This window comes from Equus asinus, chromosome 7 (genome assembly GCF_041296235.1).
Source record: "Equus asinus isolate D_3611 breed Donkey chromosome 7, EquAss-T2T_v2, whole genome shotgun sequence".
Classification (NCBI taxonomy): Eukaryota; Metazoa; Chordata; class Mammalia; order Perissodactyla; family Equidae; genus Equus; species Equus asinus.
This window is the reverse complement of record NC_091796.1, coordinates 74,762,515-74,786,740: the sequence shown is the minus strand read 5'-3', so window position 1 is coordinate 74,786,740 and position 24,226 is coordinate 74,762,515. Positions and strand designations below refer to the sequence as shown.

General features: G+C 47.1%; 2 long non-coding RNA genes across 2 annotated transcripts in view; both read right to left on the bottom strand.

Moving 5' to 3' along the window:
- The window catches only part of LOC139045700 (uncharacterized), an 82,157-nt gene extending 68,775 nt beyond the window's left edge, over positions 1-13,382 (bottom strand). Inside the window, exon 1 of the long non-coding RNA XR_011504629.1 lies at positions 13,254-13,382. This is a non-coding gene — a long non-coding RNA (uncharacterized lncRNA). The remainder of the gene's footprint in view (positions 1-13,253) is intronic.
- A 1,109-nt stretch (positions 13,383-14,491) lies between these two features.
- LOC123287124 (uncharacterized) overlaps positions 14,492-24,226 on the bottom strand; it is a 30,833-nt gene continuing 21,098 nt past the window's right edge. Inside the window, exon 3 of the long non-coding RNA XR_006530172.2 lies at positions 14,492-15,207. This is a non-coding gene — a long non-coding RNA (uncharacterized lncRNA). The remainder of the gene's footprint in view (positions 15,208-24,226) is intronic.

The window sequence follows — 24,226 nt, the reverse complement described above, 5'->3', positions numbered from 1 at the left end:
GGGCCAGGTCCCGGAGGGCCTTGGATATGCAAACATTTCACTTTGATTCCTTTACCTTCGCATCTGTTGCCAAGCCAGGATAATCCCATCTCTGCCAGGTCTCTCCATCCCATTTCTGTGGCTCCCACCTCGTGCAGATCGGCCCTACTCCTCATGTGAATTATTACACCGGCCTCCAGAGCAGTCTTTTTGCCTGTCGTCTCTCCCTGCACTAATGGTACCCCTGACTGCTGTAATCTTCTCGGAGTGCAGTTCTGATTGTCATCATCATAAGATCGTTCCCATACATTTATGTAGTTCTGAATAAAAGCGTACTTAGAAAGAAGGGGGACGGACACGGAGGATGTGTTCCCACAACTTCCCTGCATGTCCTTGTCAGAAATAGATAGAACTGTCAAAAGTATGTTGTCAAACATGTCAGAGTTCTGTTTTTATGCCACAATGTAAAAATTGCAAATTTTTCATCAAAATAAATAGAAAGATAAATTAGTCAGAACCCCTTTGGTTGCCATTAACAGAAACCCAGTGCAAGCTGTCTCTAAAAAGGTAACATGTTAGCTCATGTAATTTAAAGCTTATCTTCAGGAATGGCTAGTTCCAGGTGCTCAGCAAGGGCAACAAGAAATCTATGTATCTCCACCTCTCAGACCTGCTTTTCTCTCTGTTCTTTATTTTCAGGCAGACTCTGCCCATGCTTCCACTATTGGCTTTGGCTCATGTCTTCTCAGCTTAGCAACTTCAGTGGAAAAAGAGTGCTTCTTTCAGCAAAAGTCCCAATGCTGACTCTCACTGACCCTCTCTGGACAAAGGACTCACTCCTCAACCAATCACTGTGACTGAGGTTTGCCACGCCTGGGTCATACAGCCCCACTGGAGCCAGAAGTGAGGAGGTGTGAGGTCCTCCCCACCCAAACTACATGACTAGGGAGTGGAAGATGGGTGGTTCCCAAAGAACCACTTGGTACTGAGGATGGGGGAGGGATGGTGGGTAGACAAAAGGCGTTCACAACCAAAGGCTAGGAGCGCCATGGTTGGTCAGCTCTAACTGCAAACACTTCTGAGTAATCAACAGGCTGCCATCCTCAAAAAGTGTTAGTCCTGTTATGCCTATATTTGATTATTTCAGTGACACTCTTGCTCAAACATCTTCAATGGCTCTCCACTGCTCCCTTTGCCAGTCAGCTATCTTCCTTTTCTACGTCTACTGCACTCGCTTGACAACAGGGCCTGAGAACGGAAAGGGTCTTTGTCTCTATGAGCAGACTTTCAACCAACTGTAGCTGTTGTCATAGACATCTGTGGTGGAGGGCACAGGCAGGATTACTGACCCCTGAAATATCACAGCCAGGTATCTACTGAGACCCTGGTGGGAAAGAAGAGCCATTTGTGTAGACTGAGGACAATGCCCTACCCTGCTGACACGAAAGGAGGGACATTAACAATCAATAAGAGTTTAAGAACAATTGAGACATGTCATATTACTCTCTCCTGTCCTGCTTCCGCAGTATGTGTCTGCGCATATATTTATAAGCACGTATTATATATATAAAATCTCATTTAATACACAACTCCCTCATCAAGTAGGCGGGATTATTCTCATCTCACATACGGGGAAGGTGAGGCACAGAGATGTCGACCATGTCGCCTGCTGTTTCACACAGCTGATAAACGGAGGAGCGGGGAGGTGAACCCAGGGCTCTCGGACTCCTAAGTGCTGTTGTAACGTAAAACGTTGCTTGGTTTCTGCGAAGCGGCGCCAAGCGGCTCCTCACACAAGGCCATGCCCAGCGCTCACGGCGCTGGAAACTCACCAGTCATGACCAGGCAAGTGGGTGGCCAGATTTCACCTCAATCTGCTTCTTTAAGGGGCAGACAAAGGGAGCAGAACCAGGAGGGGTGGCTTGATAAGGGTACGCTCAGCAAAGCAGAGGAAGTGGTGGCGCTCAGACCCCCTGCCGCCCTCTCACCTCAGAGATCTTCCACCAGATAGATACCGCCCCCTCCGAAACGTGTCGCTGTGGTTGGAGCAGTGTCCGTGTGGGGACAGCCGGCCCCGCGCCCCCACGCCGCCCTCGCCCCTGCTCCGCTGCGGGCCGCCTGCCTCCTCCTGCCCCCGCGCTGATGGGGGGCCCCGCGCGCAGCCCCCTCGGCAACCCCAGAACGCAGCGCGCCGGCCCTCCCCTGCGCCCTTGCAACCCCGAGTTTCCTCCAGCTCGGAAGCCCTGCCTCCGACCTGCTCCCACTGACCCCTGGAGGACTCCAGCCCAGGTCAGGAGGAGGCCCAGGGCCCTGGGAGGACCAAGAGGGCATGAACTTTTCAGCAGAGGAGGCCAAGGAAGCGTGCGCCCCAGGGCGGCCTACAGGGTCATGAGCAGGGGGCCGAGGGAAGCAGCAGGTGGAGAATATGGGTACAGGGGTGGCGCATGCTTAAAGGGAGTGGGCCTGCCTGGTGCTCTGCCGGGGCGAAACGCTTCCTCAGTCACCAGGAAGCTACTGGGCTGGACTCGAAGGAACGCGCAAGGCTAGGCCCTGTTGAATCTGACTCTAACACAGATTCTGGGCGCTGGGACGCGCCTCCGCCCCCAACCTGGCGGAGGAGGCCCACCGGCTGGGAGGCTCGCCTCAGCGGTTAGGTCACCAGGCGACTGAAGTAGGCCCAGAGGGAGCCCCTGGCTAAGGATGGCACAGAGTGGAGCTGAGTTAGTGAGGTGGGAGCGTCCCGCAGGCAGATGTGGAACTAAAGCCTTGGACTTTAATGATCATGTAGGAGAGGTGAGACAGATCTTGGACCAAGGAAGGTAAATATTTATAATATTTTATCCAGTATATTCAGATTTTATGGTGAGAAAATACGTTAGAGTATTGAGTCCACCATATTGATAGAAAGAAGTCCAAATAGACTGCAACATTTTTTTTTTTAAGATTGGCCCTGAGCTACCATCTGTTGCCAATCTTCCTCTTCTTTTTTTCTCCCCAAGGCCTCAGTACATAGCTGAATATCCTAGTCTTAGGTCATTCTAGTTCTTCTATGTGGGATGCTACCACAGCATGGCTTGATGAGCCATGCCATGTCCGCACCCAGGATCCAAACCTGCAAACCCCGGGCCACCAAAGCAGAGCAGGTGAACTTAACCACTCGGCCACGGGGCCAGCCCCATAAAATATTTATTTTTAATTGCAAAAGAATGCATTCTTTTTTTTTTTTTAAGACTTTTTTTTTTCCTTTTTCTCCCCAAAGTCCCCTGGTACATAGTTGTATATTCTTCGTTGTGGGTCCTTCTAGTTGTGGCATGTGGGACGCTGCCTCAGCATGGTTTGATGAGCAGTGCCATGTCCGCGCCCAGGATTCGAACCAACGAAACATTGGGCCGCCTGTAGCGGAGCGGGTGAACTTAACCACTCAGCCACGGGGCCAGCCCCAAGAATGCATTCTTGATATCAAAATTGAAACATAGTAGATAAAGCTAAAATTCATCTACCACGGATGCCCCAATCCTAGTCCTCTCTCCAGAGAATAACTAATTTATCAAAACTCTGTATCAGGATTATGTTCAGTAACATGTTTCAAAAAACAAACAAAACAATAACAACTAGAAAACTTCAAGTTTACTTATTTTTCAGGAAAATAAGCCCAAAGGTAGGCAGTCCAGGGCTAGTGTGGGTTTTAGGGTCCCAGGTTCCTAGCTGGACCTAGCTAGAATGGAAGAGTGGTGAAGAAGAGCTCATGTCTCTGCATTCGTTTGCTAGGGCTGATGTGATCAAGTACCACAAAGTGCATGGCTTACACAAAAGAAATTTATTTATTATCTTGATTTTTCAGGCTATAAACCTGAAATCAAGTTGTCAGCAGGGTTGGTTCCTTCTGAGGACTGTTCCTGCCTCTCCCCTTGCTTCTGGTAATGTGCTGGCCATCTCTGATGTCCTTTACCTTGTACAAGCATCACCCACCGCACTCTCTGCCTTGATCTTCTCTGTGTATGTGTGTTTGTGTCCAGACTTCCCCTTTTTATTACAGACACCATTCATGCTGGATTAAGGCCCACCCTAATGACCTTATCTTAACTAACTACCTTTGAAAGGACCCTATTTCCAAATGAGATCATATTCTGAGATACTGGGTTTGGGACATCAACATGTGAATTTTGGAGGGACCCTGTAGAAGTCTCTGACACCTCTTTATTTATATTCTTGTGGGTTTTTTTTAAGATTTTTTTATTATTTCTTTTTTCCCCCAAAGCCCCCCGGTACATAGTTGTGTATTATTAGTTGTGGGTCCTTCTAGTTGTGGCATGTGGGACGCTGCCTCAGCGTGGTTTGATGAGCAGTGCCATGTCCGCGCCCAGGATTCGAACCAAGGAAACACTGGGCCGCCTGCAGCGGAGTGCGCAAACCTAACCCCTCGGCCACGGGGCCGGCCCTTTGTTTATATTTTTTGGCCAGAACTTAGTCTCGTGGCCACACTTAGCTGCAAGAGGTGCTCGGGAAGCTAGTTTTTAGCTGAACACATGGCCATCCCCAGAAAAGTCTGTTTTCTGTTGCAGAAAAGGAGGGGAAAATGGATATCAAGACAATAACTGGCAGCCTGCCTTGGAACGTAACCTACCAGCCATTTTTGTGTGTGTCAAAAACATCTCTACACACCTTTCAGTGGGCACTCGGGTGTAGGATTCTTCATCCAGACAGCTTCACCTCTCACCGAGCACCCACTAGGAGCCAGGCCCTGCCTAGGGCTTCACGTCTTTACCCACAATCCTCAGAGCACCCTGTGGACAGAGGTGGCTTAAATTATGCCCTCTTCCCTCACTTGCACAAGGCCTTTTCAAGGCCACACTCCTAATTTTGGATTTGAAACTTTGTATTCTTTTTCTTCAAAAGGATCCCTAAAGTTATGCAAACGTCCGATCCTGAATCTGCCCCTACCTACAAGGTAGGTCTTATTATCCTCATTTTATAGTTGAGGAACTGGAAGCACAGAGAGGGCAAGTAGTTTGTCTGGAGTCACAGAGCCGATAGGGGAGTTGAGTTTTAAACCAAGGTCTCTCTAATACCAAAATTCAGGCCATTTCTCCTGTGCCTTGCCTGCCAATGGATGCTGAAAGCACCCCAGGATGCTTTCTCCACTGCAGAGCCTCAGACATAGCCCCATCTGCATGTTTGGATTCCCTGAGGGTTGGTTGCTGGCCGGGCTGGCTGAGGCTGCTGCTCAGGCAAATCCTCTCCTGTAAGGAGAAAACTTCTCGTGTGGAAGAAGAACCGGAGCGGGGCTCCGTGCTCGGGGAGCACACTTGTGTTAGTTTCCTGTGGCTGCTGTAACAAAATACCACAAACTGACTGGCTTAGAACCTCCAAAATGTATTCCCTCAGTTCTCGATGTCTGAAAGCAAAGTGTCTTCCAGGCCACACTCCCTCCCCACGCTCCAGTGGATGGTCCTTCCTTGCCTCTTCCAGCTTCTGGAGGCCCAGGATTCCCTTGGCTTGTGGCTGCCTCGCTCAGCTTCAGTCTTCACACGGACCTCGCCTCTATCTCTATTTTCCCCTTTTGTCTTTTTTTTTTTTTTTTTTTTTGAGGAAGATTAGCCCTGAGCTAACATCTGCTGCCAATCCTCCTCTTTTTGCTGAGGAAGACTGGCCCTGAGCTAACATCTGTGCCCACCTTCCTCTACTTTATATGTGGGATGCCTGCCACAGCATGGCTTGCCAAGCGGTGCATAGGTCCATACCCAGGATCTGAACCGGTGAACCCCGGGCCGCTGCAGCAGAACGTGCGAACTTAACTGCTGCACTACCGGGCCGGACCCTCCTTTTGTGTCTTATAGGCACATTTTGTGTTGGATTTAGGGCCCAATCAGATAATCCAGGATGATCTCATCTCAAGATCTTTCACTTCATTACATCTACAAAGACCCTTTTTCCAAGGAAGGTCACATTCCCAGGTTCTGGGATACGGACATATCTTTTGGGGGCCACCATTCAACCCACTACACTCTTCATCCCAGAGCAGCAGATAATCAGATATCTTTCCCAGGACCAGGGGAACGGGTAGGAAAATGTGGCGATACACACTATCCTTCTGGTCTATTTTAATTAGCAATGGCAAAAGGGACCATGGTGGAACCGTGAGGAAAGTGCCACTTACTCCAGGAAAGCATAAGTGGACCCAGTTGCCCGGGGTCTGCTTAAAGTTAGAGAAACTCTGAAGGTTCTGCCAAATGTGGGCAGGTGGGGCCAGGCTTTTTCAGTAGAATGTTAAGTAAGCTATGCTGGTGTGTTCATCTGCGTTTACTATTCACCTTAGAGAGGTTCCCTCTGAAATGAATTTTAAATTCAGAAGCGAAGTCAGGAGGGGCACAGGAAGACAGAGGGGTGAGAGTAACATTCCAATTTATCAAGCTGTGGCCTCACTTCTTGCTTAAAGAGCAAGGTGTTGGCTAGCGGTAGTGGTGAGAGTTCCTGGTGCCAGAGTTTGGAGGTGGGAGAAAGAAATAGTTTCAGACTTGTACCTACTGTCATGTCTTTAACGGATTTGAATTCAGTTTTCAGCAAGTATTACTGTAGCGTACAGGATGCACCAGGCAGGCCTTATTTTCCTCAGACCTTACAACCACCTAGGTATTATCACTTTCTCCACCGTCCAGATGAGATGCTGAGATTCAGAGAGATGAAGGGGCCTGCCCAAGATCACACAGCTGTAAGTAGCTGAAGGATGAGTTTAAAAAGTGTTTTAATTTGATTCTTTTGACTCTCACTCGGTGCTCTCTCCGCCATAGCTCAAGAGATGAACATTCCTTTCCTATGAACATTCCTTTCCTACTTGCTGGCTCTCATCCTGGTGAGGGAGTAGAGATGGGAGCAGGCCCATCTCCTACCCACCAGAGCTTGTGCTCCCGCCCATCTGAAAGGAGAGCCTCTGCAGCAGGAGGCACGCAATCAGCATTTCTGTCGGCCTCCAGTATGGGTGGGAGAAGCTGCCTAATTAAAATCTGCAGCGTGCCTAGAAGCCTCCACAGCTGACAGAGTTGTTTCCCGTGCGTTCTCAGCGCCCGATGATACATATTCTTCATGTTTATGTGGTGCGATACGCTGTGCTCTGTGAGCATGAAGTATTAGTGAGCCAATTTCTCCATCCACGCGGCTCCAGAGCAACCGGAAGGCATCTCTGTTCTAATTTATGAGGGACCAGCATGTGCAATCAATAGGTGCCCCACAGGTTATTAAAGAAGAGAAAGATGGCCCAGGCAGCCCTGTTTACTAACAGGGAAATGGCCTCCTGGCAGCTTCTGGCACGTGGCCTGCGAGAGATTTACATTTCTTTTTCAGTGCAGATACAGGAGCCTTCCCTTTTCATCTCAGCCCTAAGCCTGAGAGCTGGGGGCTGGTGGAGGCACAGTCTGAAAGCATCCTTTCCAGCAACCCCAGTGCGGAGGCCAGGGGTAGGGGTCTGTAGGTGGGGGTCAGCCCCAAGCTTGAAGAAGTCCCTTTACGAGTTGAGGTCCTGGAGAACACTAGCGTCCCAGGAAGGGGTCGGGGGACTGCTGAGACGTGGGGAGTCGGCGTGAGGGGATGGGTCAGGCCACATGGCAAAAAGAAATCGGCAACTCCGGCCAGGCTGCCGGAGGGGAGGTGGTCCGTGGTCAGCCTTGCCTGGCTCTGGAGAAACTCCTCTGTTTGCTTCTTTTGCCTCCTCTCCTTGTCTTGGGTCCTGCGATTTCAGCAGTCTGCAGTTCTTTTGCAGTTTTCTTAACAGTTCTGGAGGAAGAGGGCAGGTTGGGTTTAAAGACAGAGCAGTAATGTTTTTGGCTTATTTGGGTAAAGGGGAAAGAAGTGTCTCCTGCAGTCCACTTTCTGGAGGGCAGAATGGTGTGATGTAGGGGTTCTCAAACTTTTTAGGCTCAGGACCCCTTTACATTCTCAAAATTTGTGTAGGTTATGTCTATTAGAAAATCTAAAATATTTATTAATTAATTAAAATATAACAATAATAGAGGCTGGCCCCATGGCCTAGTGGTTAAGTTCAGCACACTCTGCTTTGGCGGCCTGGGTTTGGTTCCTGGGTGTGGACCTACCCCACTCAGTGGCAACCGCGCTAAGGTGGCAGCCCACATGCAAAAAAGTAGAGGAAAACTGGCACAGATGTTAGCTCAAGGCGATCTTCCTAAGCAAAAAATAAATAAAGGAATGAAAACAGCAATAATAAACCCATTACATGTTAAAATAAATAACACATTTTCATTTTTAAAAAACCCCATACCTTTCAAAACAAAAAATGTTAGAAGAGTGACATTGTTTTACATTTTTGCAAATGTTTTAAAGCAGGATATTTATTTGTTTATTTATTTTTATTGAGGTAACATTGGTTTATAACATTGTATCGATTTTTGCAGATTTTTTTTAAATGTCTGGATTAATAGAAAGTGACTGGATTCTCATAGTTGCTTCTGCAGCCAATGTGCTCAATATATTGTTTTGGTTGAAGTATATGAAGAAAATCCAGCTTTACACAGATATGTAGCTGGGAAAAGAGTGTTTAATAGCCTTTTTAGATAATTGTGGATATTCTTTTTGATACTGTACCGAAACATAACAAGTTTTTTAAAGGTTAATTGCCGTATGGAATGTGAAAGCATATCAGTGAACTTTTTGTGTTCTGCTGCATTAAAATCCATTGGTTTCTTGTGCCCTTTGACTGGGTCTTTTACCCATATACGATTTTGTAATACTGTGCATGGGTCATTGGAAAACACTGGTTTACTGAGTTATGCAGATATTCCAAATGTTGACACATTTCACTATACAATGTCAAAACAAAATCACATTCGTGAATATCATTGTCGTTCTCATTAGAAAAGTCCTTACGTACTGGGAAACTCAACCTCCACAACAGCAGAGCCAAGTTTTCCGAAACTCTAGTTTCACTTGGAAACTCAAATTTTATCATTGGCAGCAAATACTATCAGTTGTTTTCCTTGAAGTGACAAGCTCCCTTTGTTCATTTTGAGAAAATGTCTGCCAAATACCCAGTCTAAAAAAGCATTCTTTGTCATTTGGTATTTCAAGCAAAAAAAAAAAAGAAAAGTTTCATGGAAAAATGGCTGGTTCAGCTCATGGCTCTATGGCCTGAGTACTTTTCCTAGAACTAAGCATCATACTTCAGAAGCCAGTCAAAGTACTGCATATTCCCCAATTTGTTTTACAGACTGTTTTTTTGAAAACTGTCAATATTTAATAAGATTACTCATTTTTACTGCTTCATCGGGACATTCTTAAATGAAACAGGCATTCGTTTTTACTGCAAGTGTGGCAATGGCGGCTGGCGCGGCTTGGGGCCCTCCTTGATGCATGCTCAGATGCTAGGCATCTTACCCACCACTGCTTTTTGCACCTTTAGGACAAATATCGACCCCGTGCAAAAGGCAAAAAAATCATAGTATTATTATGAACATCGTTTTAATTTCATGAGCACCTTAGAAGTGTCGCAGGGGTCTTTGGGGGTCTATGCACCACACTTTTAGAACGCTGGTATAGTAGATGCAACAAATGACGAAATGTCAGAGACTCCTTAGCCCAGCTTTGCCTCGGGCCGGCTCTGCCTTCTGCAAGTCATTTCACCCCCCTGTCTCGGTTTCCGTATTTGTAACTTAAGCAGGTTGGATTACATGATCTCTGTCATCTCTCTGTCGCCTTAGGAGCATTGTGGGACACTGAACAATCTTTATCATTGGCTTTTTAGCATTATTATTGCCTGTTTGTTTCTAACATGGCTGGCTCTTTTGGGTGCGCTGTTGTCAGGTTATATAGGCACCCATTCTCTTCCCATCCCTTCACAGATGGGAGGGAGCTGGCCCTCCCAGAGCGGCTGTTTTACTGGAGAGGATGGACGGAATACTCCACCTCTGCTATGGGGAGAAACTTGGACATCAGAGGTACCCTATTTGAACATAGTACCATTTGTCCTGAATAGTTCGGAGTCGGGGGCATTTTCAGTTCATAGAAGGGACTCTGTCATGAAATCTAGGCCAGGAAAATAGGGGCCTAGTCACAATAATAAGAGAAATATGCATTTTTTCATGAAAAGTAAAGAAGCCCAGATTGTGATGCTTTCTGAAGAAATCTGCATTTTGGGGTGGTGATTTACATTTGCCTCAGATGGAAAGAGGCCAGGCTTCCCCTGCTGCTCCTCCTTTGCCCTCATCATGTACTAGAGTTTACTGCTTCCCCTGCAGAGCCTGCAGACTTGAGCTAAGGGAAAATGCACTGAGACCCAGCTGGGGCCCGAGGGATGGGATTTGCAGGTCACAAGAAGCATGGGTGCTGGCGCTGCCTTATCCTGGGGGAGGAAGTGGCATGTGCCTGAGGTAGTGGTTGTGTCACCTGACGGGACATCCATAAGGGAGGAGTGTGGAGAAAAGGACAACGTTCACATGAGCTATCACGCACAAGATGACACACACAAATATATTCCCCTTTATGAATTTTATAAAAAACAAAACCTAGCTAAACAAAAGTACTACTGGGGCCGGCCCCATGGCTGAGTGGTTAAGTTCACATACTCCGTTTCAGTGGCCTGAGGTTTGCCAGTTTGGATCCTGGTTGCGGACCTAGGACCGCTCATAAAGCCATGCTGAGGCAGCATCCCACACAGAAGAACTAGAAAGACGTACAACGAAGGTATACGCCTATGTACTGGGGGGCTTTGGGGAGGAAAAAAAAAAGAAGTTTGGCAAACAGATGTTAGCTCAGGGCCAATCTTCCTCACCAGAAAACAACAGCAACAAAAACTTCATTTCATGTCTACTACCTTTAAAAAAATTTTTTTAAAAAGTAGAACTGCTTGGGGCTGGCCCCGTGGCCGAGTGGTTAAGTTCGCGCGCTCCGCTGCAGGTGGCCCAGTGTTTCGTTGGTTCGAGTCCTGGGCGCGGACATGGCACTGCTCGTCAGACCACGCTGAGGCAGCGTCCCACATGCCACAACTAGAGGAACCCACAACGAAGAATACACAACTATGTACCGGGGGGCTTTGGGGAGAAAATGGAAAAAATAAAATCTTTAAAAAAAAAAAAAAAAAAAAAAGTAGAACTGCTTGTTTCCCCCACCTTTGTAAAGAAGTACTTGAGCCCTTCAAAAAAAAGAATGACATGAGCCACTCTCAAAGTCCAATATGCATTTGGTCTGGAGAAGATAGGTGATCAATGTGGTAGAAGCTTTTAACACTGACCTCTACCTACCCACGTCGCCAGGTTACCGGATGCTCTGATTCCTCTGTAAAACCCTCTGATGCCCACGGCATGCCAGATCCTCAAGGGGTAGAGACGCTCTCAGGTAATTCTGCTCCCACAAACTGAGCCGAGTACTCACCAGGGGTCAGTGCTGTTTGTTCCCAAACCCATTTCTGCCCATTGTACTTGCAATTCTGACTATGTAATTTACTTATTGTGAAAAGCAATGAAATGTGAGTGTAAAAAGAGTTCTTCTTCCTAGGAAAACTGATAAGGACAAGTCACACAAAAAAATTGCTATTGAATTGGCATGGGAAAGACGTGGAAAAGATTGGGGAAAAAAATCACAAACATCTTAAGATAATTCTGGACTCAGATTGCCTGTGTCTTTAAGTTCTCGCTCTATCTTAAAGAAAGCCAAACTGAAATTTATAGGAGATTCCAATAGAATGTAAACTCCATGAATGCAGAGACTTTGTGTTGGTCACTGCTGTATCCCCAGCACTTAGAATATGTCTGGCACATAGTAGGAATGCAATAAACATATGTAAAATAAGTGATTGTGGGCTAACACAAGAGGGAGAAAGCAGGACTCCGATTGATAGAAGCCTGCTCCAAGAAAATGCCTTGATCCTACCCTAAAAAAATGGCGCCTGAACATAACCTGTATAGGCTTTCAGTTAAAATAAGATGTTTAAGGTATGTTTCTCATGGTTACCACTTTGAACAATATTTTTAATTAATGGACCATCTGCTGTCCTGATCGCATCGGAGAGGAGGGCTGTGCCTGTATTCGCAAGCAGGGAAGTGCCTTGGTTGTCTAACAGGTACTGCCCTCCCCATGGAGGGGTGCTAGACCAGACTGGGAAGGCCCTCCCAGATCAGGGGACCTTCATGCAGACTCCCCTGATCTCCGCTCTCCAGAAGGTAGTTAGAAAACCTGCTCTGGTTCAGAAAGGAGACTTGACAGGAGGCAGACTGCATCTCTGGGTAGGTGTTGGTCCACCAGACACAGGCCAGGTGAGAAGACATCTCTGACCCAGTAAGCCTTAGTGAGGACGTGTGAGGGTAACAGATGCTTCCCCCGTATGTTTGAGATTCTTTCAGTTTGGACTCAGGATCTGGGTTCAAACTTCTATGTATTAACTTATGGCCTTGAACTAGCTAGAACTTCCCAACTCATGGGCAGAGAATGGGTTACAGGTATGCTGAGAGATTGACCTTCTCAGTGCTTGGAGTAGCTGGGCACGGCCTGGCCAGCCAGAATCTCTGGGCTCTTCATCTCTGGCACCAGCAGCCTCAGCCTTTTTCCATAGTGAGATAGATGATAGAGTAGATAGATACATAGATAGATGATAGAAAGATATTATATGTATGTAGGTATATGTGTATAATTATGCATGTATACATATTTTATAGATATATTTTTAATATACATGTTACTTTTTTCAATTTCCTATGTGTATCATGATATGAAAAAGGCTGGAAGCGCTAAGAGTCGCAGCCTTAGCTCCTCAGCCAGTAGATCCTGTGCTGCCTTTGTGAACAGGTTGTTGAGAGAGTCACATGAGACGCAGGTGTGAAACGCTTTGAAAAGTGCTGATGGTCATGAACAGGAGGCACCGTGACAGCCCACGTGCCTGGTGTCAGCCCAGAGCACAAGAGGAGTTTGAGTCCCTTTCTCCAGCCCTAGTTTCCTCACCCGATTCCTGAATCAACAGAGAAACAAGAAGAAGGAAAGGAAAGAAAAGAAAATGCTGGCATACAGAGGTCAAAACATTACCTTTATTTCTGCTAAGTCTGATATTAGCAAGTGTAACTGTAGGCACGTGAGCTTCCTAACACTGAACTCCAATCTTAGGCCAATCTACACAGCCAGTCACAGGCAACTCGGGAAAACCATATTCCTCCCCTGCAGGGGAAGCTCGTCCCTGGAATTGCAGAGCAGAAAACATGCTCCCTGTGGGCAACTGACTCCCAAAAGAAAGAGAAGAGGAGAGGACTGGCCCATGCACGCAAAGGCTCTTCTTCCAAACTTACCAGTCAGATGTGTCACTCCCCCACCCAGGGAAGGAGTGTGTGAAGGGACGGAGGGAGGCAGGAGTGTTGTCCTAACAGAGCTGCTCCCATGTGGAAGAGTGCACATCGGACACACCCTCTTGAAATCTGAGAGACTGTGGTCTGCTTCATCTGCTGTTTCCTGGCAAACGTGGTCATGCAGGCGCTGAGCTTTTGCTGCACTACCAGCAGAAGCCCCAGTGCCCTGTCACTGGCTTCCTGAGTGCAGAGAAGCAGGAAGTAGAGCCTCCATTTTTGCCCAGGCAGATCAAGTGGGTACGGTCTGGCCCTGGAGGTGGTTTCCTGATCCCCGGACGTAGGTAAAGTGGTGTAGTTCTGGAGCCACACTTACTGTGGTGGCTTCCTGATTCCCCCAGCTTCTTGCTTGTGACACAAGTAGCAGCCACCCCAGCTGACATTTCTGCTGTGTTCCGCTGGTTGCTGCTGGAGGCGTAGCCTAGGACCTGCTCTACTAGCCCATCCATGAATTTTTAAGCCCTTCATTTCCTAAATTAAATCTTTTTCTGCTTAATGTTCAAGTGGTATCTGTTATCTGAAACATAACAATGATTGAGGAACATTTTATCAGTTTTAGCCTCTCCCAGAAACCTTCCTCCTTCTCCCCTTCCCTCATTCCTGCACCCGATTTTCATTTCTTACAGGGTCATATGCCTCTACCCACAACTGTCACCGGCCCAGGGAACACAAGTCCACATTTGGATTAGACTAATCATCAAATCAATCACCAGTGTGGAACGAGAAGGATTCCACTTTTCTAGACCTATATTTTCCCACCTAGCACCTGGGTTCTACTTATCGTTTGTTTTGGGGTCCAGTGCTTAGATCTTAGAGAGAAATCTTCAAAACACAAAGGCCAACCTTCTTCTAAGCTACCTCTCCAGACTCCTGGGTTCTTCCCTACTTGTCATCTAAGCTGTTTGAGAGCACCCTTCTCTTGAGCTACACGATAAGTACCTATTGAACTGGGTTGATGTAATTTCCAAGTCTGGCAATTTCAGAGGCAGCCCTGGGTTACCCACGAAGAAGCTGCTATTTATAGAGAGCAGACCACAGGGCAATTAACCAAAGTCATAGGCTCTTCAAGTCCACAGCTTGAAATGGTGGCAGGAAATTCAGGTGGAACTCTCCGCTAGCCCCTTGTCTCCAACTCATTACTTGAAGAAGAGCACAGACCCCTGATGTCCTTGAGGTAAGGAGGGTGACAACTTTCCCACAGCCACTGGGCTTTTTTTTCTCAAGTAATCAAACCTCTCCTCCTGCTGCTCTCTGACAGCAACGACATTTCTGAGTATTGTAGTGGTTTTGGTTAAACTATCTTTCCTCTTGGAGATTCAGGTCAAATCAGTGAGTATATACTGAGTATCCACTTCATGCAAAGGACACTTGGGGCTGTGGAGAACACACCTCGGTTCTTAACATCAAGTGGTTGGGGCAGGTGTCATTAGATGGACACCTAAAACTTGTATTTCGGATTCATTTGAATGTGTGTGTATGGGAAGACAGGAAGGAAGACAAGAGACTTGCTGGTCATGATCCCTTTAGGATCCTCTCTGCTGGTAAGGCAGGATTGTGTTTATTTCAGTCGTTTTCTTTAATAGTTAACACAGTTGAACTATAAACTCATAAAGGCAGGGACTTGATAACATCAGTCACCTGCGTATTTGCAGTTGCCCAGCCATTTCAGATGCCTGACAAGCACTACTGGATTCAGGAAAGAAGGAAGGACGGTGACGCAGCCCAAGAGGAAGGACTCAGTCCACGGTCTAGATGGGGACAGTTTGACATTCGCCTGCCTGCTCTCCCTTGACCGATGATCTCTCCTCTCCTACTTTCAGCCATGCTCAGCCTGCATGTCATCAGTAGCTCCACTCACATTGAAAATCCTTTAAGGATGTCCCAACTGTGAAAATAAATTCTTGGAAAAACAGAAGAAAAAGGCAAATTGAAGAAGAGATAAAAATTCAAAATTCAAAACTCTTTAAGCCAATGTGAGGTTGTTTTTAAAGGCACATCACATGATGGGCTCTCAGCCTGAGGCATGGCAGTCAGTTTGTGCACGTGATAAAACCTCTCAGGATCAATGACGGGGCCCCGTTAATATCCCAGTATGTGGCCAAGGTCCTATTCATGTAGTGTAGGATAAATGGTCCCTAAATATTTATGTGCTGAATTGTATCCCCCAAAAGTCATATGTAGAAGTCCTAACTTCAATGTATGAATTATCTCAGACATCTGAGTGACCTCAAAATGTAACGATATTTGGAGATTTTTTTTTTTGAGGAAGATTAGCCCTGAGCTAACATCTACTGCCAATCCTCTTCTTTTTGCTAAGGAAGACTGGCCCTGAGCTAAGATCCATGCCCATCTTCCTCTACTCTATACATGGGACGCCTGCTACAGCATGGCTTGCCAAGCAGTGCCATGTCTGCACCCAGGATCTGAACCGGTGAACCCCGGGCCGCCGAAGTAGAACATGCGAACTTAATCGCTGTGCCACCGGGCTGGCCCCTGGAGATGTGTTTAAAGAGGTGATTAAGTTAAAATGAGGCCATTAGGATGGGCCCTCATTCAGTCTGACCGGTGTCCTTGTAAGAAAAGGACATTTGAACACACAGACACCAGACATGTGCACTCACAGGAAAGACCCCGTGAGCACACAGGGAGAAGGCGGCCACCTGCAAGACAAGGAGAGAGGCCTCAGAAGAAACCAAACCTGCCCACACCTTCATCTTGGACTTCCAGCCTCCAGAACTGTGAGAAAATAAATTTCTGTTAAGTCCCCCAGCTTGTGATATTTTGTGATGGCAGCCCTACAGACTAATATAACATTTATGACAGAGTTCTTCATTGTGGTGTTACCACAAAGATATGTTTGTGCAACACGTTCATGTGCTCACAGGGCACTGGGTAACTGGGTTGACTTATAAAGCTAACCGATAACACAGGAGATCAGGTTTTGCTAGAAGGAAGCAATTGGTAAGACTTGATAAAGTCTCAGGAAATTGTATGCTCCTTGACACCTGTAGCTAAATTTTCTTACCCCTAAAAGTGATTCTTTTAAATGTTTCCTTTTATCTTTTCGCTCCCATATCCTCTTCTCTCCCCACTTTGCCACCCTTCTGCTCTTCCCTATCAACCACACCCCCGACCACCGCCACGTCCACCTGCCCTCCAGCAGGCACTGACATCCAGTTCTGCCTTTGCTAGATAAAAAATAAAATGGCTGTTTTGTTTTGTCTGTTTCATAAGACGTTAAGCAGATTTCCTCAACCAACAGTCGAGAGCAAGTTTAAAATCCTGTCTGTGAGGGTAAGGTTTTCAACTTGGCCTCACGTCAGTTGGGAAGATGGGCTCAGAAAAGCACCCAGTCATCCTGGTATCAGGGGGGGTTTCTATTATGGAGAAAAGCACGTATAACGTGTGGTTGGGAGTCCACTGCCTCTCCAGGCAAAGCGGCAAGTGCGGGCAGCTCTGGGGAGGACCACCTATCTGAGAGGAGCAAGGAGAGGGTCTCTGAGGCTCGGAGCCCAGGGAAGCCCCCAGCCAGTGTCTGCAGGAGTCTCTCTCCTCCTGTGGGGGCCATAGTGTCAGCTCCTTCATATCAGGCAGTGGACCAGGTCAGTCACTTTACTGTTCTGCATCTGAAGGGTAAAAAATTCCGTTTCCTACTGTAAGATAAGAAGATTAGACTGGATTAGTCATTTGCAATTGTTTTTAACTGTGAAAAGAACTTTACGCAAACAAAATCTTACACATAAGTTCATATTGAAAACAACCAACCCTATTGCTGGCCTAGCTTGGGGCAGAGCCCCACGGCTCTCACCTCCTCCTCCTCCAGGTGGCAACCGGGCACACCCAGCGGATGCCCTTGGCTGAAACACAGTGAGAATCACAAGATTTGATTATCTCTAAGGAGGGTGTGCAGAGAAATGTTGACGACGGGCTTGGCGAGGAGGGCGCTGCTTTGTAGTGTTGGCTGCTTCCTGTCGTGTAAATACTACCCCCATAGCCACTTTCAAGCTGCCCATGTCACGCCGCTGAGTGCGGACTTGGGCATGCAATAGCATACCGTGTGGGGAAGGAATTATGAAGTATGAGTTTTGAATATTTATTACCTTTGTTTTTAATATAATTTATTTAATTGTAAGTTTCTATAATTCAGTCTTTGATAATGGCTGTGTTTAACAATTGGCTTGGAAAATTTAACAATTGGTTCTTACAAGCTGGTATGAGTCAGCTTCAGGAGACCACTATCTGGGATCCTTTTTGCACCCACATTGTAAACGTTTATACTAAGCATCAGCCTTTTGAAGCTGGGAAGGGCCACGAGGAATAATCCTAGGGATTTTGGAAGTGTGCTCAAGAGGGAAAAAAAAAAGACAAAACATGCTTTCTGTGTAATATCCAGTACAGAACACAGAACTAAAAAATAGGTGGCCAGCCAGTGACTGACCCAAGGACCCAGCGAGAAAATGACCCCACCCGCGCTCTATCGGCTCTGTACTTTGAGTTATATTTTCAGTCAGTTGTGGGTGGGTTTATACCCACCCAACACATTCTATCCTCCAGCCTTCCATGGGGCAGGGGGCACCAACTGTGGCTACAAGGTATCAGCAATGCACTCCGTTACTGGGGTCTTCTTAGAGAGCCTACAACAGGGAATTCATCTGATGACCCAAGCTGATCACAAGTGACAACCCAGGCATGCCAAGAGGCCTACATGGGCTCCAGCTAGGCCTCCAGGCAGCTGTGATCACACTGCCTTGGGTGGGTACGATCTTACTGTGTCTTATCACGCCTCCTGGTTACTCTCTCCCTGCAGGTGGGATCAGGGTTTAATTTACATTTTTGTCCTTCCATTTTTCCCAGAGTCTTTGAAAATAGCAAGGGTGTTCAATAGCCAAGTAGTTAGGAACCTGGGTTCTGAACCTGATTCTTGGAACCAAAAATTCTAGTTTTGTCACTTACTAGTTGTGTGACCGTGGGCAAGCTGTTTAACTTCTCTGTATCTCAATTTCATCCTTGATAAAATGTGGATGATACTAGTACCTACTTCATAGCATTATTGGGAGGATTAAGTGAGTTTCATACATGTAAAGTATTTAGTACAATAGAATATGCAATTTAAATGTTAGCTATCCTTATATTATTATTACATATAATATATGGGTATTATGTACTACTAGTATTATGTGATGGATGCATGAACACAGGTGAGCAAATGCAGGAGAAAGAAGGGCCCGAATGGAGGTGCAATGAGATTCTTCTGGAAAACAAATGCCAAGTATGGGTTTATAATAATAATTATAATACAATAATAGCAGTAACCTTGGCTAGGATTTATTGGCTGTTTAAAATGTATTTTATAAGCATTAATTCATTAACTCCTCATAAAAATGCTAATACTAAGGAACGACGATTAGCTGGATTACACAGATAAGAAAACTCAGGCCTGTGGAGGGTAAGTAACTTTCCCAAATCACATAGTTAGTTAATGACTCAAACACAGGTCTGTTGACTCCAGAGCTTGATCTTAACCACTAGTCTTTACTGCTATATCCACAGCCCCATCAGCCAGCTCCTAACCTCTCGCCCTCCTGCCCTCTCTCCTCTGTACCTCGCCCAGCACGCTGCCTTCTCCCTACCTGGGTCCCTCCATCTCTTCACCTATCCTTTCAGGTCCTCCTAGACTGACCTCCTTTCTGAAGACTTCCCAGACTGCTCCCCTTTAGTATGACGCTCCCAGCACTTCCATATACCGTGCCCCCCTCACTCTCTCCTGCCTGTGGCCATGGTACCTGAGACCCACTCTGCTGTGTCACACAAGTAGCTGTCTGGAGATTTTGCAAGATCTAAGTTAAATTCACGCCCAGGTTAAGATACCGCCCCAAGACACAACCAATCGCTGCTGAAAGCTGCCCTGTGTATCTATCGGGGTCCCAGAATCTGCGCCCTGCTGCTAGCCCTGGGTTAGGGATTGTAAAATGGGGACAATGGGAAGTTCAGCTCGGGAAAACCAAGCCCTGCTCTAACCAAGCACTCTTGACTTCTCTCAGTCACCTGGGGTCCGTGGTGCAGAGAAAAGGGTGGAGAGCTGAAGTCAGCTAAGAAACAATCGAGCTGTTTCTACAGGCGAGATGGTACAGCCTCTACCCTCAAGGCACCTAATGCCTGTTCAGGGATGCTGAGCCCCTGTAAGAGCATCTCCAGAGCAACTCACAAGTGAATGCAGATGTAGTACAAGGCACAGAGAAGAAAGATGCTGAGGGGGCGGGAAGTTAAAAGGAGAGCTCAGAATGCAGCAGGACCCTTCAGGGAAGTTTTCCGAGAGGTAGTGAGTAGATTTTATAAAAATTAAAAATAATGTTTTCTTGGCACAAATGCAATACATACCCATGACAAACAAATCAGAAAATACAGACAAGCACAGAAAGAAAATCTTTTAAAAACCCACCTACAATTTCACCCACCCAAAGACAACTTCTGTTAACACTCTCAGCACCTTGACAACCAGATTTTGCAGGAGGCAATGTGCAGAGCTGGGGCACAGGTTGTGTCTGTGTGTGTGTGCGTGTGTGTGTCTGTGTCTGTGTCTGAGGGGTATCGGGGAGGGGAGGGGAGTCCATGCTGGGGTGTAAGTGATAAGAAATCTATTTGATGAGATTGGGAAGTAGAGGGTGGAGGAAGAGGACCGACAGATCTCTCAGACCAGGCAGAGAGTTGAGGCAGGCAGCAGTAAGGAGCCTAGCTGAGTGACACGATGAAAATAATCATAATAGCAATAACAGTAAACATTTGTTGAGTGCTTACCGTGTGTGTGACACTGGGCTAAACACTTTACATTCCATTACCTTATTTAATCCTCACAACCACCCTCCAAAGTGAGTATTGTCCCCATTTGATAGAGGGTAGGGGCTTTGCCCAAGCGTGCCAATCCAGCACACTGCTGTTCCTCACAGTGTGGGCATAGGCTGCCTGCATCCAAAAGCCCTGAGGGGTTTGTTAGACTCATGGAGAAAATGGGAGGCAAAAAACCCCAGACCTGCTTGCCCCATGGCGAGGTCATTCGACTGAAGGTCATCTCCAGCCTGAAATGCTTCAGGTCAGAAAGTCACAAACAAGCATGCCCAGAGGATACCTGCAGACTGGAAAACACCCAGCGCTGTCTTCTGAGTAACCCGCAATCCCATTTCTTTCTAAAGATGCTCTGAGGATGACGGAGATGAGCAAGAGCCCAGCCCGGATCTGCAGCCTGTGGGCTCGCCACGCCTTCCTCATCCTTGAGTTAATCATCCCACAGCCCAACAGCCGGGAGAGAGCCTTCAGCAGCAAGGTGTGCTGGCCGCAAAGGCAGCTCCAAGATAGCACAGGTCAGTCATTCCAAAGCACTGGAGGGGACAATCAGGGTCAAGAGGCAGAACCAGGACAGGGAGAGCAGGGTGATCAGGGATGGCTGGGGCCAAAGAGCCCACACCCTGATTCTATCCGCTTATAACTTCAGGACCTTAGCCAGGTGCCCTGGCCTCTCTGGGCCTCAGAACCCTTCCCTGCGAAATTAGGGAGTTGGCCCTAATGATCTCAAAGGTCCTTTCCCCTGTGGGTGGGAAGGTACTATCTAAATCCCAGCGGCATATGCTTCTGCAGCTCTTGTTTATCTCTGAGGCAAGTCCGAGCTCAGGACTTCCGGTGCCACCTGGAGGGCTGTGGCAGACACAAGCTGACCGGAAGTGTGAGCTCTGTAGAGGAGGCTGGGGAACAGCCCTGGGCAGGATGCCAGCGCCTCCCTGCATGCTGAATGACTCAAAGACCTTTCAGGCACATCACCCCGTTTCATCCTTCCCACCTCCTGGTGAGGCTGCTATTTATAGTGGACCCACGTGTGACCACAAGACAGACAGACAGAATGCTTATAGGAATGGAAAGGTATTTTTGAGAACACCCAGGAACTTGAGATAGGAAAGCGACAGCGGGGTCCCCAGGCTCTCAATCCCAGGCTGTGAGGCAGGTTTCACAAGTGACCGGAAAGTTTCCCAGGGGTGCTCAGGACCCACCTTCCTTCTCTTTGCCTCACTCTCATTGGTTGTCTGGCTGCCACTCAGCATGAAGCCAGCCTTCCTATTGGCCTGAGTTCTCTCCTGTCACCTGTGAGGTACCTGTGACAAGATAATTTGGGGATTAATTCATTCGCTGTATTTTTCCATTGCCTTCTCTTTCCAAGCAGGCACTGTCAGTCAGGCTTTTTGTTTTTCTTGCCTTAGGAATTCTTGCAGGACAGAAAGCAGAAGCAGCTTGAAGCTCACAGATCTTCCTGTCTGTGGTAAAAGTCTGGCTCATTGAGGAGCTGATGCAGATGCCCTGAGGAAGAAGGTGGAGGAGGGCTTTGAAGGGCCAGGAAAGAGAAAGGAGAGTGCTCAGAGACCAGGAAGACAGAAAAGACAGAAAACAGCGCTGATTATGAGAACTGTTAAAAAACAAATCAACTGAGTAAATTTGAAGGTCTAATTGGCTCTATTAAACGATTCACAAATTGGGCAGTATCCCGTCTAGCAAAGAGAAGGGAGCTCCAGGAGCTGTACAGAATGGAAAGTTTTTATTGGCAGAAGGGGGCCGAACAGAGGAAGTTATAAAAACAAAGAGTAGATTGTTTCAGGCAAGGTCACCTTCCCTTAGGGGAAGGCAGGGGTCTTATCAGGCAGATTACTAGTGTGGACCAGGACATTCCAGACTGATTGGTTTAAAATTCCACCCCTGGGAGAGGCTGAAACTGCAATTAAGTCTTGGTTTGCTGATGTGGGGCTTAGCACGAGTGACTCCATTTTGGGCCTGATGTTTCCTTGGACCTGAACAGAAGGCATTGCAGGGTCCTGGGTAAGGGTCAGATCTCAGAGGACATGAGGGCTTAGGCATTGGGTTTCCAGCCTCACCAAAGATTCCTGGGCCCCAAGTATGACTCAGAAACAGCAAAATCAACCAAACTGGAAGAGACCTGAAGCATCAGAGGAAAACTCAGTGTGGGCTGTTGGCTGATGAGTGGGTGGGACGCCTCTACACTTTTGGCCAGTTAGGCACAATCTTTCAGAGGGTTGAGCTCCCAGAATGACAGATTATCTGCCCACTGAACAGGATTAGGGACTCAGAGTCAGATTTCTTTTAATTAAAGGGAAAAAAGCAGAGGATACAATATTCCTAGCTCAGCCGGGTTGTCAAGTAAGAGTCACACCTGGCATGTATAGAAGCATGAATGACCCCATTGTCCTGGTGTTACCAGCCTGTGAAGATACCAGTTACATCATCTTAATACCGATATTTTATTAGCTGTAAGCTCCCACCAGGTAATGTAGGAATTCCAGGCCCATGCTCTGTTGGTTAGGATGCTTTAGCCACAAGTAACAGAAAACCCAGATTCAAATATGTAAGGAAATAAATTATCTCACTAATGGGAATTCCAGAAGTAGTGGGTTCCAGGTGTTGTACAATGAGCGGCTCAAGGTGTCAAGGACCCAGGTTGTCTTTATGTCTCTGCTTTGCTGTCCTCAAGATATTGGCTTTGTCTCCCAGTTGGCTCCCTTTGTAGTAACAAGGCGCCTTCACTAGATGCAATAACATCCAAAGGAAGAAAAGGACGCTCTTCCCGTGTCTGCTTCTTAGAAGCATGGAAACTTCCCCAAAGTGCCCTGTAGAATTCCCTTTATGTCTCCTTGGCCGGAAATTTCATGTATGCCTATTCTTAAACCAGTCTCTGGCAAGGGCAATGGGATGACTGCAGTCGGCTTGAAGGGAAGCTAAAGAGTCAACCATAAAGATCACTGATCAAGTCCTTCCCACCTCGCAAATGCAGCCTTGCTCACTGGGACACCTCCCCTCCCCATGGTTGAGTTTAGGGCCTCCTTCATTGATGTTAAATGCTGTCTCAGGGACCCCAGCCTCCCCTTCTATAGCCTGGAAGGCTCTCAGACTTACTTATCAATTTCTGAATCCCAAATGGGAATGCTGCTCAAGGCTTCTTTCCCAAGAGATTCTTCAGCAGAAACAGCTCCTGAGAGGACCATATGCCTGGGGAGAGGAGTGACCCATACTCCTCATGCCAGACAAATCTAACTTCAGCTCTGGCCCAGCCAAGACCTCCATTGTGTGGTTGCTTCCAGCTTGTGTCCCAGACCTCATCCTGTCTTCTGCCTCCAAGCGAGTAAAATTGGACCACCAGCAAAGCATGCTGCACAAGCCGTGGCAGCCACATTGGGAAAAGACTGGTTGTACTACTTTTCTCAGAAGGAGTCTGTGTATATAGCATCATGATTTCCCCTTCGGGTCATTCAGTATATTGATATTAACCCCATTTTACTTAAGAGAAAACTGAGGCACAGAGTGGTGAAGTCACATGCATAAGGTCATTCAGCTAGTTAAGTGGCAGAGCCAGGAACATTCTTGGACAAGTCTTTCTGTGGACATATGTTTTTATTTCTTCTGGACAAATGCCTAGAAATTTAACTGCTGGTTCACAGAGTAGGTGCGTGTCTAAGTATGAGAAGCTGCCAAACCGTTTTCCAAAATAGCGTCTGGGTGTTCCAGTGGCTCCACATCCTCAACAAGGCTTGGTGTTGGGTATGCTACATTTTAACTCAGCTCTGACACTATCTACCCGGACACTGCATCAGATCTCACAGGAAGGGATCAGTCCCACAAGACTGCCCCCCAGACCTCCTCACTTCAGATGCCAGCCAGCCACAAGCTCAGGTTATCACTTGTGCTTCTGACAGACCAGCTATAGATCAGAGGTTCCCCCGACCCCCTCCCCAGGTTTGATTAATTTGCTAGAGCCGCTCACAGAACTCAGGGAAACACATACTTATGTTTACCAGTTTATTAAAGGACATGATAAAGGACACAGATGAACAGCCAGATGAAGAGATACACAGGGCAAGGTCTGGGAGGGT